A 17,870-nucleotide genomic window follows, 5' to 3' on the forward strand; every position below is an offset into this window, starting at 1 on the left:
ATCTGGTCGGTAGGAATGCGTTAGTGAAAGGAAGCATACACAGACCGCTGACATCAGAAAGGTGAAAGGGAGATGGGGGAGAGAGATGAAGGGGGAAGTGGAAGGAAGACAGGAAGGTGGAAGTGGCAGGAAGAGTGGAAGGGGGGCGCCCGAGGGGAGTCCACCGTATATTATTTTTCTTTTCTTCTTCTCTTTTTTCTTCTTTTTCTTTTTTCCTTTTTTTTCTTTTTTCTTTTTTTCTTTTCTGTTTTTTTTTCTCTTTCCTTGCCTTCTGGTTTGAGATTGTATAAAGCTGAGCACCAACAAACTGTACCTTTAATCCTGATGAAGGCCAGCCTGTAGGCCGAAACGTCGAAATAAACCACGTTGTGACCGCTCACGGAGGATCTACTGGACTATGTGTATATATATATATATATATATATATATATATATATATATATATATATATATATATATATATATATATATATATATATATATATATATATATATATATATATATATATATTGCTAGTAAGAACAAAACTGATGTGATTTGGAAGTACGCTTACGCTTTGTCTTCTTGCTATATGCCCGTGCGCAGATAACCTATGCAGCAAATAAACATTCCTGCTGCACCCTGGAAACCGCCGAATGATTCGCAAAGCGGGGCTATATCTCTTCCTATGGTTGCACCTTTAGCTGTATAATATCGCATAAAATTGTGTGGAAGGCGATGACACACCGGGAATAAAGACATAAAGCGTCGTGTTCGCTGACGCGCCTCAGACGGTATCAATAAATTGCACTACACAAAAATTTGTCGTTCAACGAACGCTATATGCCTTTGGAGAAAATATAAATCCTTTTTTCGAGCAAAAGGCGCACGCAGGTTTTTACTTGCAAGGTCGAAAAATTCCGAGTGTAGAGGGTTGTATCCCTGCCCCTCTTCCAACTCTTGCGTAGACCAATGAGTTAGGTACATTGAAGAAGAACGGCTGTTTGGGCTAGTAGGTAAATTCTATTATAATAAGAGTTACACCCCAAGTAGGAAAGTGCTGAAAGAGAAGCGAACAGAAAGTGACGAACGGAAGGCAAAGAGGGACAACACGAGCGCTGACAAAGGTACACATATCATGGAAGCATACGGACAGCTTCTGAGGCTGCTTTCGCAAGGGCAATACGAACAAAAATTCGCTACAAATATTTAATATATCCAATTATACTCTTACAGATCAACAACAAATTTGAAAGCAATAATCACACACGTGCATCAATTACATCAGTAGGAAAACGTTCCTTGTTGCAGGTTGAAGATAAAGTCAAGCAACAGTGTCCCAGGCACTGGTCGACAGCATTACCAAAGGCCGACGACAACATGGTGACAGGCGTCACTTTCCCACCTGCATACAAGCGCCGCGGAGCCCGAAGTCTCAACAGCATCACTCCAGGCGAAGCTCTTGACGACGCCTGCAGAAGCGATGGTGTCGCTTCCGTAATCCGTGCCGTAGACTTGAGAGCACACGCATTAGGACTCATGGCAGGCGTGCTGCGTCGTGTCCGTCGTCGGCGTCGACGAGCTCGAAATCCATGACAGTCTGGACAGCAGCGCTCGATAAAGGCGTGGAAAGCTTGAAATAAAGGTTACTGGTGTCGTCGACTTGATTGCTGACCATTCTTCGAACCTTGTGGCAATAGACTAGGGCGGGAGTGTGGCCGGCGCTCCGAGTTCTGCCAAGGACAACGAACACTTGAGCGAGATTGAAGACGGAGCCTGCATGGCAACAGTGTGTGGACCACGGCAGCCAGCAATCCCGGTAGGACTGGAAAAACCAGCGGGTGAACGGGGCTCCAGAGACATGGTCAACTGCAGCAGCTTCGAACATCGTCGGAATGGTGCTGGTGACACGTACGCGCAGCATCACGTCTCGTGCAAAGAAGAATGCAAGCTGGCAAAGCATGGCCAGCGCCTCCTCGTGAGCCAGTGCCTCCTGAGCGAACGTCTTCTTCGTCTTTCACCTCCCTCAGTCACAATCTGTATGGTTACGGAATTTTGAAGACACTTTCTTTATTTATTTCTTCTTCGTATATACTTACTTTTGTTGTTTATATACATCAATATTTCGATGTTAATTCATCATAATTTTCTATTTTTGAATACATGTATCATCTAGGGACTCTAAACGCCGTTGTATACATATACCATCTCCCCTCCCCCAACCGTGTCAAAGAATGCAAAGGCTCCATCGTTTGGCTTCCTCTCTTCTCAGACCCCTTCACTTCTTTTTCTCTTTGGACTTCATTAGGTCACTCATTGCACGGACGTCGACAGGGGCGTGCCATAGGGGTGTTGCAGTGTAACGGCATCCGACGTAGTTGTGCCGTCGACGCTCTTTTATTGCAGAGTCGAAGGCGGACAGCCGAGGAAAGAGGCGAGACGCCGGAGAGGAGCGTTAACCGCGGCGTCCGGCCAGCCGAAGTCCCTTTGCGTTCTAACCACCTCGCACTACGAGCCACCAGCGCTCACCATCTTGTTGTCTGAGGACAGCTTACTGCGACTACAGTGACTACATTTCTAGCCTCTATATACCGCGACTGGCACGGTGCTACAGGGAAACTCCCACATAACCCCCTAAGCTACACCAGCTCCTGCCCCCCCTCCCCTCAGCACTTAAACCCTGTTTAAGCCTCCCACGTCCCCGCCGCGAAGCCCCTCCAAGACAATACCCCTGCCTATGCCAATGTGCCCAAAATTGTTATCATGACTATTATCTGGTGATTATGTCTCGTGTTCTCGTGCGTAAATTATTATCACACTTGGCAAACAGCTTCCATACCTGGGACTTATGTTCGCTCCTCATAGGGCGGTAGAGTAGCCGCTCCGATTTGAGGGCGAGTACCTGATCTCTGTGGGCCGGAGATCAGTTTCGTGAATGGCTCGGCGCACTTTCGACCTGTGTGGCGGTCCCAGCATAGAGCAATATCATCGGCGTAAACCTCCAGGTCTACGCGGAATAAGTCACAGCGAAAGATAGAAGAGCGGTATTTCTCGATCATTTTTAATTTCTCTTTAGACAATCTACAATGATTACAATGACGTGAAATCCGCTACGTACACCATAAATAATCATGATTTTCTTCAAGTAGGAAAGCGTGCACTATTACATTAGTATTCGTCATGCTTCGGAGAAGCGTGGTACCCGCTACACACCTGTAAGATATTGTGTGCACTTTGTTGAGGCTATGGCTGATGGAAATGAAGAATTACTAGTGAGCCTTTTGAAATAGGTTGCAAGCAATAAACGACCATTTCATTACGTAATCGATCAATCGATATTGTGTGACGACAGGCTGGCACTATACTTTTCAGAAACAATCTATTAAACAACCGACATCAAGCCTGTATTGAGTTGGTTTGCTCTGGAATTCAAAGCATAGGAATGGCTCTGTGCGGACGAGGTCGGGTATTTAACAATAGAGAACGACAACGGATTACCATGTGGCTTAATCATGATGACTACCTTGCACAGTATATGGCGCTCTTCATTGGCAGAATTTTACTGTGACTCGGACAGGAGACAAGCAAGCAAGTATTTTACAGACAGTATGTCAAAGTTTGTCGAGGCAGAAAGTACAAATTAACGCGTTCCTTCATTGTTAGCAAGGCTAGAAGGCCTCCTTACCAAGAAGGAATTTGAAGGCATGATGTTCTTTACCAGTGCTTGACGAATACGGTAGCGTTCGTTGTGTCACGTTTTGTTACATATTTTAAAATAATTCTTTTGTCCCCTTGTGTAAGATGTCCAACCAGAAATAACGAAAATAATCAAGGATGGCCCTGTGGTTGTATTTACGCTACTTGTACAAGTATGCTTGCAAGGTACCCACTACGTCACAAGTTGTAATCTTTGTCAAGACTACAAGACTACAAGGTATCCTGTCAGCAACTCATCACCCATGCATTATAATCGGCGACTTCAACACTCTTCATACAATCTGGGGATTTTTAAGACCAATGTTAAAGATAGAAAGTTGGTGTCTTTCGCCCCCATAAACAAAAACTTCTTCCTTAATGACGGTAGTCCAATGTTTCTGCGTGGTTCAAAGTATAGCAGCTGCATTGACCTGGCCTTTGTCTTACGAGGCCTCATCAGGCATTCTGAGTGATTTCTAGGCATAGAAACGCATGGAAGGGACCACATTCCAACTTACGTCAAAATTGAAGGATTGTCCCATGCTATGATACGGGTACGTGATAGCGTTCGAAGAGTGGACTTGTTGAAATTTTATTCTCGCATGGAATAGAAATGTCAAGCAAACAGATTCTTGACATAGAGGAGATCATCAAAAGCACAATACACGACACTACGTGTACTCTCACATGCTCTCCCAAAGTAACAGAATGTGACATCGAGTTTGAAGGACTTCGAGCAATCCGATGGCGTGCTGAACGAAGATACCTATGCACGGAGGCAGTGTAAGACTTACGGAGCGCTTGACGTATACAGAAGAAGATTCAGCGCCGGATAGATAAACTCGAATCAACACGTTGGACTGCTTTTTGTGAGTCGCTTGACCCACGAAAACCTTTATCACAATTGTGGATGACTGTACAAGATCTCCGCACAAAACCAACTCAGTGGTCTTCATTCAGGGCTCTCTCAATTTCTTAACGTAGACGCGACATTGACGTGTCAGAAGACTTCTGTGCCAGATTATATGGGCCACTTGCAGTGGCCAATAGCCTATTGCCCTCGGCCAACTGTCCACAAACACTGGATTCCCGCATGGATATGCCTTTTTCCATTGTTGAACTCAGTGCAGCACTAGCGTTGTGTAGACGCATGTCGGCACTAAGACCCGATAGAATTTCTCATTGGGCCCTGTGTCATCTGGGTGAACACGCGAGAATCCTGCTCCTGGAGTTGTACATCAAATCCTGGCAAGATGGGATGCTCCCGACAAGCTGGAAGACAAGTCCCCTAGTTTCACTTCTGAAGCCAGGCAAGTCACTGTTGGAGCTCTCATCCTATCGCCCAAATACATTGACCAGTTGTGTAGGCAAAGTTATGGAGATGACGGCTTTGGGTCGCCTGAAGTGGTACTTGGAGTGCAAGAGCATGTACCCAGATTCCATGGCAAAAGTTCGGCGTGGTCGATCCTCGATTGACCACGTAGTCATACTCTTCACTTATGCCCAACAAGAGAAAGGCCGTAAGCGTCTCTGTGCATCTTTGTTCCTAGACGTCCAAGGGGCGTGTGAAGCAGTTCTCACCGCTCTCGACGATGTAGGAGTAGGTAGTCGGATGTATCGCTGTATACGTAGTTAGAAGTCAATGCGATCCTTCTTTGTGAGCACTGAAGACGATCAAACCACTCCACATTACAGCCACCGTGGCGTGCCCCAGGGTGGCATACTAAGCCCTGTGCTGTTCAAGCTTACGCTAATCGCTCTCACGGAGCATCTGCGAAGCACAGTCAGACTATCAATGTACGCAGATGATATATGCTTTTGGACATCGGCTGTAACACGCCTGCAGTGGCGAGCAAGAACTCAAAACGCTGCCACTTTGCCTCCGAAATCGAGCTTAGAAATTTCTCCAGAGAAATGCGCCCTCGTAGCTTTTACACGCAAGCATATGAATACGTACACCATAAGCATCAATGGTCGAAGTGTAACATACGTTCGATCGCACAAGTTTTTGGGGATCATAATTGACAGGAATCTATCATGGAGCGATCACGTTTCGTACATGAAAAAACGGTTAATAGACATCTGTAATCTACTGAAGGTATATGCGGGGAAGGCTTGGAGAAAGTCACTCAGTGCAATGCTAAAGTGGTACAGGATACTTTTTCTCAGTTTCCTGCGGTACAGCTTACAGGCATTGGTCAATGCAAACAAGACAAGCTTACGAACGTTACAGAGTGTTCAGTCCCAGGCACTCCGGATTTGCCTCTGCTTGACTCGTAGTGCGTCGACAATGGCTACTAAAGCAATCACCAGTGACCACCTCATCACGGCACATATTAACGTTGAGACACTCCGGACACATATAAGGCCGCGTTCGTCATTTTTCCAAACGGATTTGAGTGCGCGGTAAAGAACCCCAGGTGGTCGAAATTTCCGGAGCCTTCCATTTCGGCATCTCTCATAATATGGTGGTTTGTGGACGTTAAACCCCACGTATCAATCAATCATTTTTCCAAACGGTAACCACATATCGCGACTCTTTGCAAACATGCTTCACACCTGCAACCAGGCCTTCGACTTCTCCTTGGTGCCTGACTCAGGCTAACATCAGGCTAACTATACCTTGCATCCAGAAAAAAAAACAGATATGTCGTCACCTGCTCTTGGGCAACTTGCTCTGCTCTTGTTATACAAGACGTATCAAGGCTGTATATACAAATGCACCGACGGCTCTGTTTTACAGAAGAGTTCAACGGCATCATTTATTATACCAATAAAAGACACCACAAGCAAATTCAAGATCCCCCCCCCCCGCCCCACACACACCTTACGACATGAACGGTAGCGGAGCTCACAGCTCTTCGTGCCGCGTTGCGATTCATCAGCGATCAACAGCCACAAAAATTGACAATTTTCAGTTATCAAAGGCGGCACTGGAATCCCTTCTATCACCTTTACGTTATGACCCTCACGAACAACTGGTATTCGAGATTGCCGAAAAGACACACCATTTCTTTGATAAAGGACATAAAATAGCCTTTGAATGGCTTCCAAGTCATTGTGGAATAATTGGCAATGAACGGGCTGGTCGAGCTTCCCGTTCTGCCCACACTAAAATTCTTGAAATATCAATTCTGCTCTCCGGAACTGACGCTGCACGCAAACTACGCATGCTTACTCGAAAGCCCACCATGTCACAATGGAACGAGTCATTTCACCCATGTACGATTATGTACCTTAGACTCAACTCTTAGTCTTCGAATTCCTCCGGCACTTCGCCGACGAGATGATACTGTGCTGTGCAGATTATGATTGGGTGTCGCATTTACCAATGCGTATACGCGTTCCGCATAGGAATCGCCGACACTGCTGCATGCAACCATTGCGGCTGTGACGAAACAACTTGGCACATTCTGTGGGAATGCCCACAATACTGCTCGCGGAGACAGTCACTTTGCAATGAACTAGACGAACTGGACAACCAGGCTCTTTCGGAAGAAATAATTCTGTGCTACTGATATGACTTTATGTCGCAGAAGAAGGCTGTGAAGGCGCTTGCGCTTCTTGCGTTCAACCGGTCTGTCCAAACGAATGTGATCAGAACGCCCTGAATGTGTGTGCTTGTGAATTTTTTTCTAATTTATTTTATATCTCTCTATCTCTATCCTCTTTCTGACACTTATTCCCCCAACCCTGTACGGGGTAGCAATCCAGTTCTTCTAGGTTAACCTCCCTGTCTCATCCTTTTATTTATTTATTTCTCTCTCTCTTCCGACAGAGCAACGACCTTCCGTAGATGTGAACTCCAATCGTTCCTCCAAAATGCTGGCATTGAGCATCATTTTACGTCAGCTTACCATCCACAAGCGAATGGTTTAACAGAAAGGTACAACTAGACCCTACTGACTCGACTCGTTCCTTACTGCAGAAACCAGAAACCAAATGCAGCAGACTGGGACGATCCCCTGCAAGCAGCCGCGTACGCCATTAAAACGGCGTTCCAGGCTTCCATCAGAACTTCCCCTTACGAAGTTGTCTTCGGCTAGATTCCAAAACTAACGGCCGTCCAGAATTCGAACACCCCTTTAAATGTCGGTCGCAACTCTTCACGACAGATCACTTGCCACATCATACGGGCTAAGGCACGCAAGGCAGCTAGAAACGCACAAGAAAACCAGAAACCGTACTATGACCACCGCCATCGACCAGCGCCACAGTACAACGTTGGAGATGAGGTGTGGATCCAGCGTTGCACACAATTCACCAAGAAGCTTCACTCGAAATACGAAAGACTGTTCGTAATCACGAAAAGGCTGGGTGTGAATACGTGGCGTGAATAGGTTATCCGGCTTGTGAAGCGAGATCGCACAAATGCAGGAAAAACAATTTTTCCGTGCACGTCTGACGTCTGAAAAAAAAAAAAGAGAAATTCGACATAACTGTTATATCGCGTTTCATGTGCTCGCTTTCTTTTATAGTACGTACTTGTGGCCGAATGTGATGTCGAAGTTGAAGAAGAGAACTGCGTTGTGGGTTGGGGGCTTGCGACCGGTACAGAGCACAATAAGGACAGGCTACCCAACATGGGCGTTGTCTCTTGGTTCTCTCCGTCTCAGTAATTACAATATATATACATATACATATATATATATATATATATATATATATATATATATATATATATATATATATATATATATATATATATATATATATATATATATATATATATATATATATATATAATGGCGACTCGGTTGTAACGAGGTTTAGTGGCCGTTAACTCGAGAACGAACAAGCGCAACGGATTCGATGAAGCGCATGTTCAAAGTCGATGATGACTGTGAGCCAGAACAGGTGATGATGATGATGATTGACTGCGGGGAGGATGAAACGCATGATAAATGCCTTCATGATATATATATATATATATATATATATATATATATATATATATATATATATTGCTAGTAAGAACCAAACTGATGTCATTTGAAAGTACGCTTACGATTTGTCTTCTTGCTATATGCCTTTGCGCAGATAAACTATGCAGCAAATAAACATTCCTGCTGCACCCTGGAAACCGCCGAATGATTCGCAAAGCGGGGCTATATCTCTCCCTATGGTCGCACCTTTAGCTGTATAATATCGCATAAAATTGTGTGGAAGGTGATGACACACCGGGAATAAAGACATAAAGCGTCGTGTTCGCTGACGCGCCGAAGACGGTATCAATAAATTGCGCTACACAAAAATTTGTCGTTCAACGAACGCGATATGCCTTTGGAGAAAATATAAATACTTTTGTCGAGCAAAAGGCGCACGCAGGTTTTTACTTGCAAGGTCGAAAAATTCCGAGTGTAGAGGGTTGTATCCCCGCCCCTCTTCCAACTCTTGCGTAGACCAATGAGTTAGGTACATTGAAGAAGAACGGCTGTTTGGGCTACTTGGTTAAATTCTATTATAATAAGAGTTACACCGCAAGTAGGAAAGTGCTGAAAGAAAAACGAACAGAAGGCGAAGAACGGAAGGAAAAGAGGGACAACACGAGCGCTGACAAAGGTGCACATATCACGGAAGCATGCGGACAGCTTCTCAGGCTGCTTTCGCAAGGGCAATACGAACAAAAATTCGCTACAAATATTTAATATATCCAATTATACTCTTACAGATCAACAACAAATTTGAAAGCAATAATCACACACGTGCATCAATTACATCAGTAGGAAAACGTTCCTTGTTGCAGGTTGAAGATAAAGTCAAGCAACAGTGTCCCAGGCACTGGTCGACAGCATTGCCAAAGGCCGACGACAACATGGTGACAGGCGTCACTTTCCCACCTGCATACAAGCGCCGCGGAGCCCGAAGTCTCAACAGCATCACTCCAGGCGAAGCTCTTGACGACGCCTGCAGAAGCGATGGTGTCGCTTCCGTAATCCGTGCCGTAGACTTGAGAGCACACGCATTAGGACTCATGGCAGGCGTGCTGCGTCGTGTCCGTCGTCGGCGTCGACGAGCTCGAAATCCATGACGGTCTGGACAGCAGCGCTCGATAAAGGCGTGGAAAGCTTGAAATAAAGGTTACTGGGGTCATCGACTTGATTGCTGACCATTCTTCGAATCTTGTGGCAAGAGACTAGGGCGGGAGTGTGGCCGGCGCTACGAGTTCTGTCTAGGACAAAGAACACTTGAGCGAGATTGAAGACGGAGCCTGCATCGCAACAGTGTGTGGACCACGGCAGCCAGCAATCCGGGTAGGACTGGAAAAACCAGTGGGTGAACGGGGCTCCAGAGACATGGTCAACTGCAGCAGCTTCGAACATCGTCGGAATGGTGCTGGTGACACGTACGCGCTGCATCACGTCTCGTGCAAAGAAGAATGGAAGCTGGTAAAGCATGGCCAGCGCCTCCTCATGAGCGAACGTCTTCGTCTTTCACCTCCCTCAGTCACAATCTGTTTGGCTTACGGAAGTTTGAAGACAATTTCTTTTTTTATTTCTTCATATATACTTACTTTTGTTGTTTAATTACATCAATAATTCGATGTTAATTCATCATAATTTTCTATTTTTTTAATACATGTATCGTCTGGGGAGTCTAAACGGCGTTGTATACATATACCATCTCCCCACCCCCAACCGTGTCAAAGAATGCAAAGGCTCCATCGTTTGGCTTCCTCTCTTCTCAGACTCCTTTACTTCTTTTTCTCTTTGGACTTCATTAGGGCACTCATTGCACGGACGTCGGCAGGGGCGTGCGATAGGGGTGTTGCAGAGTAACGGCATCCGACGTAGTTGTGCCGTCGACGCTCTTTTATTGCAGAGTCGAAGGCGGACAGCCGAGGAAGGAGGCGAGACGCTGGAGAGGAGCGTTAACCGCGGCGTCCGGCCAGCCGAAGTCCCTTTGCGTTCTAAGCACCTCGCACTACGAGCCATCAGCGCTCACCATCTTGTCGTCTGAGGACAGCTTACTGCGACTACAGTGGCTACCTTTCTAGCCTCTATATACCGCGACTGACACGGTGCTACAGGGAAAGTCCCACATAACCCCCTAAGCTACACCAGCACCTGCCCCCCCCCCCCCTCTGCACTTAAACCCTGTTTAAGCCTCCCACGTCCCCGCCGCGAAGCCCCTCCAAGACAATACCCCTGCCTATGCCAATGTGCCCAAAATTGTTATCATGACTATTATCTGGTGATAATGTCTCGTGTGCTCGTGCGTAAATTAATATCACACTTGGCAAACAGCTTCCATACCTGCGACTTATGTTCGCTCCTCATAGGGCGGTAGAGTAGCCGCTCCGATATGAGAGCGAGTAGCTGAGCTCTCTGGGCCGGAGATCAGTTTCGTGAATGGCTCGGCGCACTTTCGACCTGTGTGGCGGTCCCAGCATAGGGCAATATCATCGGCGTAAACCTCCAGGTCTACGCGGAATAAGTCACAGCGAAAGATAGAAGAGCGGTATTTCTCGATCATTTTTAATTTCTCTTTAGACAATCTACAATGATTACAATGACGTGAAATCCGCTACGTACACCATAAATAATCATGATTTTCTTCAAGTAGGAAAGCGTGCACTATTACATTAGTATTCGTCATGCTTCGGAGAAGCGTGGTACCCGCTACACACCTGTAAGATATTGTGTGCACTTTGTTGAGGCTATGGCTGATGGAAATGAAGAATTACTAGTGAGCCTTTTGAAATAAACTGCAAGCATTAAACGACCATTTCATTACGTAATCGATCTTGTGTGACGACAGGCTTGCACTATACTTTTCTGAAACGATCTATTAGACAACCGACATCAAGACTGCATTGAGTTGGTTTGCTCTGGAATTTAAAGCATAGGAATGGCTATGTGCCGACGAGGTCGGGAATTTAACAATAGAGAACGACGACGGATTACCATGCGGCTTAATCACGATGACTACCTTGCACAGTATATGGCGCTTTTTTTTGGCATAATTTTACTGTGACTATGACAGGAGACAAGCAAGAAAGTATTTTACGGACAGTATGGCCAAGTTTGTCGAGGCAGAAAGTACAAGTTAACGCGTACCCTTCATTGTTAGCAAGGGTAGAAGGCCTGCTTACCATGAAGGAAATTGAAGGCATGGTGTTCTTTACCAGTGCTTGACGAACGTTGTAGCGTTCGTTGTGTCATGTTTTGTTACATATTTTAAAATAATTCTCTTGTCTCCTTGTGTGCAATGTCCAACCGGAAATAAAGAAAAAAAATCAGGGATGGCCCTGTGGTTGAATACTAGGCTGCGACGCAGCTATATCTCGTGCATGGGTCATTTCTGATAGGGATTGGACCCCAAGACAGCAACAACAAATCGACCTCCTAAGAGACTAAAACCTAGACGCCGACACTTGTTTGTTTTGTCTCATGGTCATGTATGAACACATGTTGACCGTACGGGCTGACTCACGAAAAAAAAATACTTTGGACGATTCATGCCTGTGTAGCTGCACACTTACTTTAAAAAGTTTTTTTTTTAATGCGACGAAAAAAGTTATGTGCGGGCTGCGGACCGCTAGCGTGAGGCCCACAGACTGCGTGTTTTACATTCCCGCTGAGCAGTTCACTCCTCTGCAATTCTCAAGCGCATTGCGCAAAATCGTCGCATAAGACCAGCACTGCAGAGAAGCCTATACAGTGCGTCTTCATAAGACACGTAGGACAGTCTTCACAGCAGAATCGTAGCACAAATTTTACGACATAACTACGTGATTGCCTCGTTCAAGTAAAACTGACTTACAGGTTAGTCTCCCAGTCTGCAGTTGACCATTGATTGTCACCAATTATTGTCACCATTGATTGTCAAAAGTGGAGGGGGGGGGGGGGGTCTCGGCCTTACTAACTTTTTTCAGTGTGTGTATGGGAGGGAGAAAGCTAGCCCTCCTCCGCCCTTGGATAGATACCTCTATGCGTTGCAAGCCGCTGCGATAACACCACCTCAAGACAAGCAAGTGGTAGCGGATAAATAAGAGACGACGGCACGACCCTTTTCTCGCAATTATTCATTTTCGAACGACAGAAACTCGAGCTGTAGGTGTTAAATTCATCGTGACGCAACGTAAGGCGGGCAAACATGGGCTCCAAAGTAAGGAAACAGGCAACGCAAACACTTATAAATGGCGTTCACGTTATTCCGTTTCATGATTGTCTTCTTTCAGGGTGTACGCGCTTTCAATCCATTTCACTTCAACCAATGAAGTACATCCTCTCCGTCAACGACAACGCATTGCGGAAAGGTGACAGAGCGTAGTAGTTGCTGATATATGCACCTGCATCAGTGTACACATTGCGGTGAGTCCCGCACTTGCATGAGCTAGGAGGCTATATTTATATGAATATGACACATACAAGGCTATTTCTGATTAACAGTTGCTTGTTGGAAGTCAGCACATCGCCATGTCTACTCTGCTTTCATTGTGTCGATTCCGTATGCTGAAGTTTTATTATGAACCCTCTCCATGTCTGCATGTTCGTCCAAATTTGTCAGACCGATGAAGTGCGCAAAATGTGTCACAGCAGGCTATAATTTTCATTTTCACAGCAAAACAAATGGGAGTTCACGTAAACAAAGAAAGGGGTCGATTGTTTCTGTTCAGAAACAAAATTATGCGTTTCGACCCATATACTACCGCCGATGGTTACAAAAATTTTACGTCATTTTACGTCAAATTTATGCAGCAGCTAACGAAAGCATGCTTCGTTGTGTTTATTCATGTCCTTTAAAGGACTGGAACAAAAAAAAAAGAAATAGATACTCACCTACGGATATCCGATATAACATATTTCTTTGAAAATTTCGTTACACCTAGGCGCACGAGCTCCCCTGTTGGCACAGTGTTTTTTAGTCAATTATTACACAACCACGGGGGCTGCATATTCAAGCGACAGATTTCATTTTCAGATCTCCTCAGCTTTCGTAATTGGCTCTGCGCAGCCATTCACCTTGACAGTTAATGGAAATAAAATAATGAAAACTGAAGTAATCGAGGATAAAAATATAATAAAATGAAAATTGAATTGTTATATTACCCGGGAGTGATGAAGAAACACAGTGTGCCATTGACTACATGTTACGAAACGAGGCTTCTTGTCCAGCGCTACGGCGGGCGCTGAAATCTTTTTCAAATTCAGTTTTAATCAGAAACTATGCACTGAATCATCTGACAAACTTCTTCAATAGGCCTAAAAATTAGGAGCGAAATTCGCAGAGCCACCTTTGTTATTTTTTTTTTTTGCAAGTGCTCTTTGCCATCCGCTCTCACTAATATTTCAAGCATGATAATTTTCTTTCTTACGGACAATGCTTGTGTACTATATGAACAAAAATGGGCAGATCCCTCGTACCTTGGGAATTGATGTTATGCGAAGCATGCACATGCAGGCTGACTGTGCTGTAATTTTTGTTTACCCCAAGTTATGAGAGCACCGAAACGTAAGCGGATAGATAGATAGATAGATAGATAGATAGATAGATAGATAGATAGATAGATAGATAGATAGATAGATAGATAGATAGATAGATAGATAGATAGATAGATAGATAGATAGATAGATAGATAGATAGATAGATAGATAGATAGATAGATAGATAGATAGATAGATAGATAGATAGATAGATAGATAGATAGATAGATAGATAGATAGATAGATAGATAGATAGATAGATAGATAGATAGATAGATAGATAGATAGATAGATAGATAGATAGATAGATAGATGGATGGATGGATGGATGGATGGATGGATGGACGGACGGACGGACGGACGGACGGACGGACGGACGGACGGACGGACGGGTGGATGGATGGATGGATGGATGGATGGATGGATGGATGGATGGATGGATGGATGGATGGATGGATGGATGGATGGATGGATAGATAGATAGATAGATAGATAGATAGATAGATAGATAGATAGATAGATAGATAGATAGATAGATAGATAGATAGATAGATAGATAGATAGATAGATAGATAGATAGATAGATAGATAGATAGATAGATAGATAGATAGATAGATTCGGCAACAACTTTCTGTGGCAGCGCAGCCAAAGCAACGTGTGCGGAGCTTCTGCACATGTGTTAATACGCCAAGCAATCCGTTTTTTTTTATGCGATTTCGGTTTTCTTTTCGCTGGGTGCACGTTAAAGAACCCCAGGTGGTCTAAATTTCCGGAGCCCTCCACTACGGTGCCTCTCATAATCATATGGTGGTTTTGGGACGTTAAACCCCACATATCAAGGTTTTCTTTTCGCAAGGGTGTCCAACATGTACTTTTTTGCACGACCACCATGCAATCAATATTACATTTATTTAGGAGGAAATAGATAAGATGTTCATTTTTGAAGGAAAAAAAAATCAGGAAGCTTCTTTGAGCATTGCGATTTATTTCAGAAAAAAGAAAGGTACGGCCGAGCAGGTACTAGGCGATTGGAACAACGCAAAGCCAAGAAATCATTTCCTAAATTGCAGCGCATACATGGTCGGCATCATTGTTTTTCTTCTTTTAGAGACGCAAGAACATGCCTGAGACGCTTACGTTATTTTTTTCAGGGACGCGAAGGCAGTGACGAGAAGCAGAAATCTTGACACCAACCAGTCATGGGTGGGGGTCTGACGTCCGTAAATTGAAGTTGGTGGAACGCAATCTTTACTCGGCCAAGAACGCTGTTTATTTTTTTCACAGTCCTCTACCCAGGCAAAGCGCAAGGAACGACTACCTCCGAAGACGCCGACGGGAGGAGTGGTGTTATGGTACGCTATCTTCAGCGTTATCGTATCCACAATATTAGCTAGCTGAAACACCGACCACGTATGCAACGTAATTTAGAAAAAGGTTCATTGCTTTTACGTACAGTTTCCAATCGCACTCTTTCTTTCAAGCAGCTGGTGTTGCTGAGGGCTGGAAGGCCTCCGGTGTCACTTTCAAGGCGGCTATAGCGATTAGAGTCCCACTTCCGCTGATGATACCACTTGCACACAAATACTCAGTGATTGCATGCGCGGGAGACAAAATAATTCACGACGCACCACTGTCTTCGTTTCTACCTGTTGGATGAATACACATCACCTAACGAACACGTACTGATACTCGCTTATAAGCTTCGATGTGAACTTGCTGGAACCGAGTGATGCCATAGTTGTTCACCGGAAGGAGAAAAAGGTGAAATGGCGCCAGAAAACCAGAAAACTAGAAACAGCAAAGAACGAAGAACTTATACGGTTGATGCTTCTTAATAATAATGCGAACAATCTTGAACATAATATTTACATCTTTTCTTTTTATATTTTCCGTTATGCTACGCAGCATACCAAAGTAAGCGTTCGTGAACTACATGCAGAAGCGTAGTAAGAAAGGGCGTGCTTGGGCTTTGTAGCTTTGATGTGCTGCCACAGAAAGCTTTCGCCGAGTACAGACAGACAGACAGACAGACAGACAGACAGACAGACAGACAGACAGACAGACAGACAGACAGACAGACAGACAGACAGACAGACGGACGGACGGACGGACAGACAGACAGACAGACAGACAGACAGACAGACAGACAGACAGACAGACAGACAGAGTCAGTCAGACAGACAGACAGACAGACAGACAGACAGACAGACAGACAGATGCTAAGCGTGCCTACAGTACGCAAAAAAAAAAGCTTCGCCTTTAATAAAATGAAAGATGTCCTCAGCTCAGCTGTGGATAGGTCCAGCATGTCTGGGCCCTGCAATATCGTGGACGTCAACATTTCACTGCTGGGCAAAGTAGGGTTTGAAAACCATGCGACCCTGAACAATCGCTCTGCCTGGCCCAGCTTCTTTATCCCTTATCTTCATAAGGAGTCACATCGTGAACCTGACCACCAATACCTTTGTTATCATTGGCTATATTTTGCATTGTGATGCAGAAAAAAAAACATAGCGAGAAATGTTTTTAACGGACGCTTTCTTTGCCTACTTATAACATTGATTAGCCTCGAATGAACAAGTGCACTGAAGCTACGGTGCCTACAGGATACAAAGTACATTCATTTGCACAACCTCTTTCATTGAACAAGAGCGCCAGCTTCAAATACAGCTCAAGACACATTACTGGCGGCAGGAGGTCTGATGGTCAAATCACCCGTGACCGATACGTGAATTCCATGGGGCTCGCCAAATTACGTGCAGGCCGAGCAGGAAGGTCAGCTGGTTCACATACCGTAAAGTTGATCGCTAAGTGTACTGGAGACAATGTGCCATTCACTAGCCTTCGTTGATCCAGTAACTTGGTAATCCACGTAATTCTACGCGTATACTAGTATCTTGCGGTTCCCTCCGGTTACCTAAGGGTGCAATCATGTTCCAGACAACGGAAGTTGTTCCGTAAGGCACGCGATGCCTCGAACTCGTACACGCACCTGTAATGGCGTCCTTCGTGACGACGCGAGGTCATATGATACCCAGCTTTCCGCTAAAGCTATCCTTCTGCGCGGTGGTTTCGACAGGTACATACTACTCGAGACCCATTCTCCGGGTGCCCGGCGCAGTTGTGCTCGTTTGCTGCTGCATCTTCTACCAACGCCGCGTAATGAGTTCGTGATTTTTTCGCACAGCATCCTACTGCTTGTGTAAAGTAGCACTGTCTTCTTACCAAATTTCTTACAAAACGTTTACGTACAGAAAACGGCGCATCTATTCAAAGGCATACTTAACGCAATACATCATAGCTAGTCGGCAACCCATAGTGATCAACTTTTAACGTGAGGGCGTTAAAGAGCTCGTTTCGCGGAAATTCCGGCCTCGGTCCCGGCGGCGGCGGTTTTGAGCGAGAAATCATCTTATGCGTGACCGAAAATTTGAGAACGATGCAAATAGAAATAAATAATTAATAAAAAGAAGTCCTGGGTCACACTGTAGAGCAAACCATGGTCGTTTGGGTCTGGGAGGGAATTGAACCTTGGTCGTTTGCATGGCAAGTACATGCGTGCGAATACAATGAAAAGAATATCTTCTGCTTGTAAACGAAGCGAAAGTAGCTTTCATGCTTTACGCGTCCTGCATACATTCTTCACAATGCAACATTAAATATTGTGGTAAAAATGCGTGGTACAAGTGGCCATTGCCAGAGGGTGTCAGAACACGTGATTATCATAATGGTTCCATGGTTTAAAGCCGGTCACCCTGTACAC

General features: G+C 45.0%; 1 long non-coding RNA gene across 1 annotated transcript in view; it reads left to right on the forward strand.

Annotated features, from left to right (window-relative positions):
* LOC142775790 (uncharacterized) overlaps nucleotides 1-1,647 on the forward strand; it is a 62,239-nt gene extending 60,592 nt beyond the window's left edge. The window contains exon 2 of the long non-coding RNA XR_012887021.1: nucleotides 1,292-1,647. This is a non-coding gene — a long non-coding RNA (uncharacterized LOC142775790). The remainder of the gene's footprint in view (nucleotides 1-1,291) is intronic.
* Nucleotides 1,648-17,870: the final 16,223 nt, after the last annotated feature.

Source organism: Rhipicephalus microplus, chromosome X (assembly GCF_043290135.1).
Source record: "Rhipicephalus microplus isolate Deutch F79 chromosome X, USDA_Rmic, whole genome shotgun sequence".
Taxonomy (NCBI): Eukaryota; Metazoa; Arthropoda; class Arachnida; order Ixodida; family Ixodidae; genus Rhipicephalus; species Rhipicephalus microplus.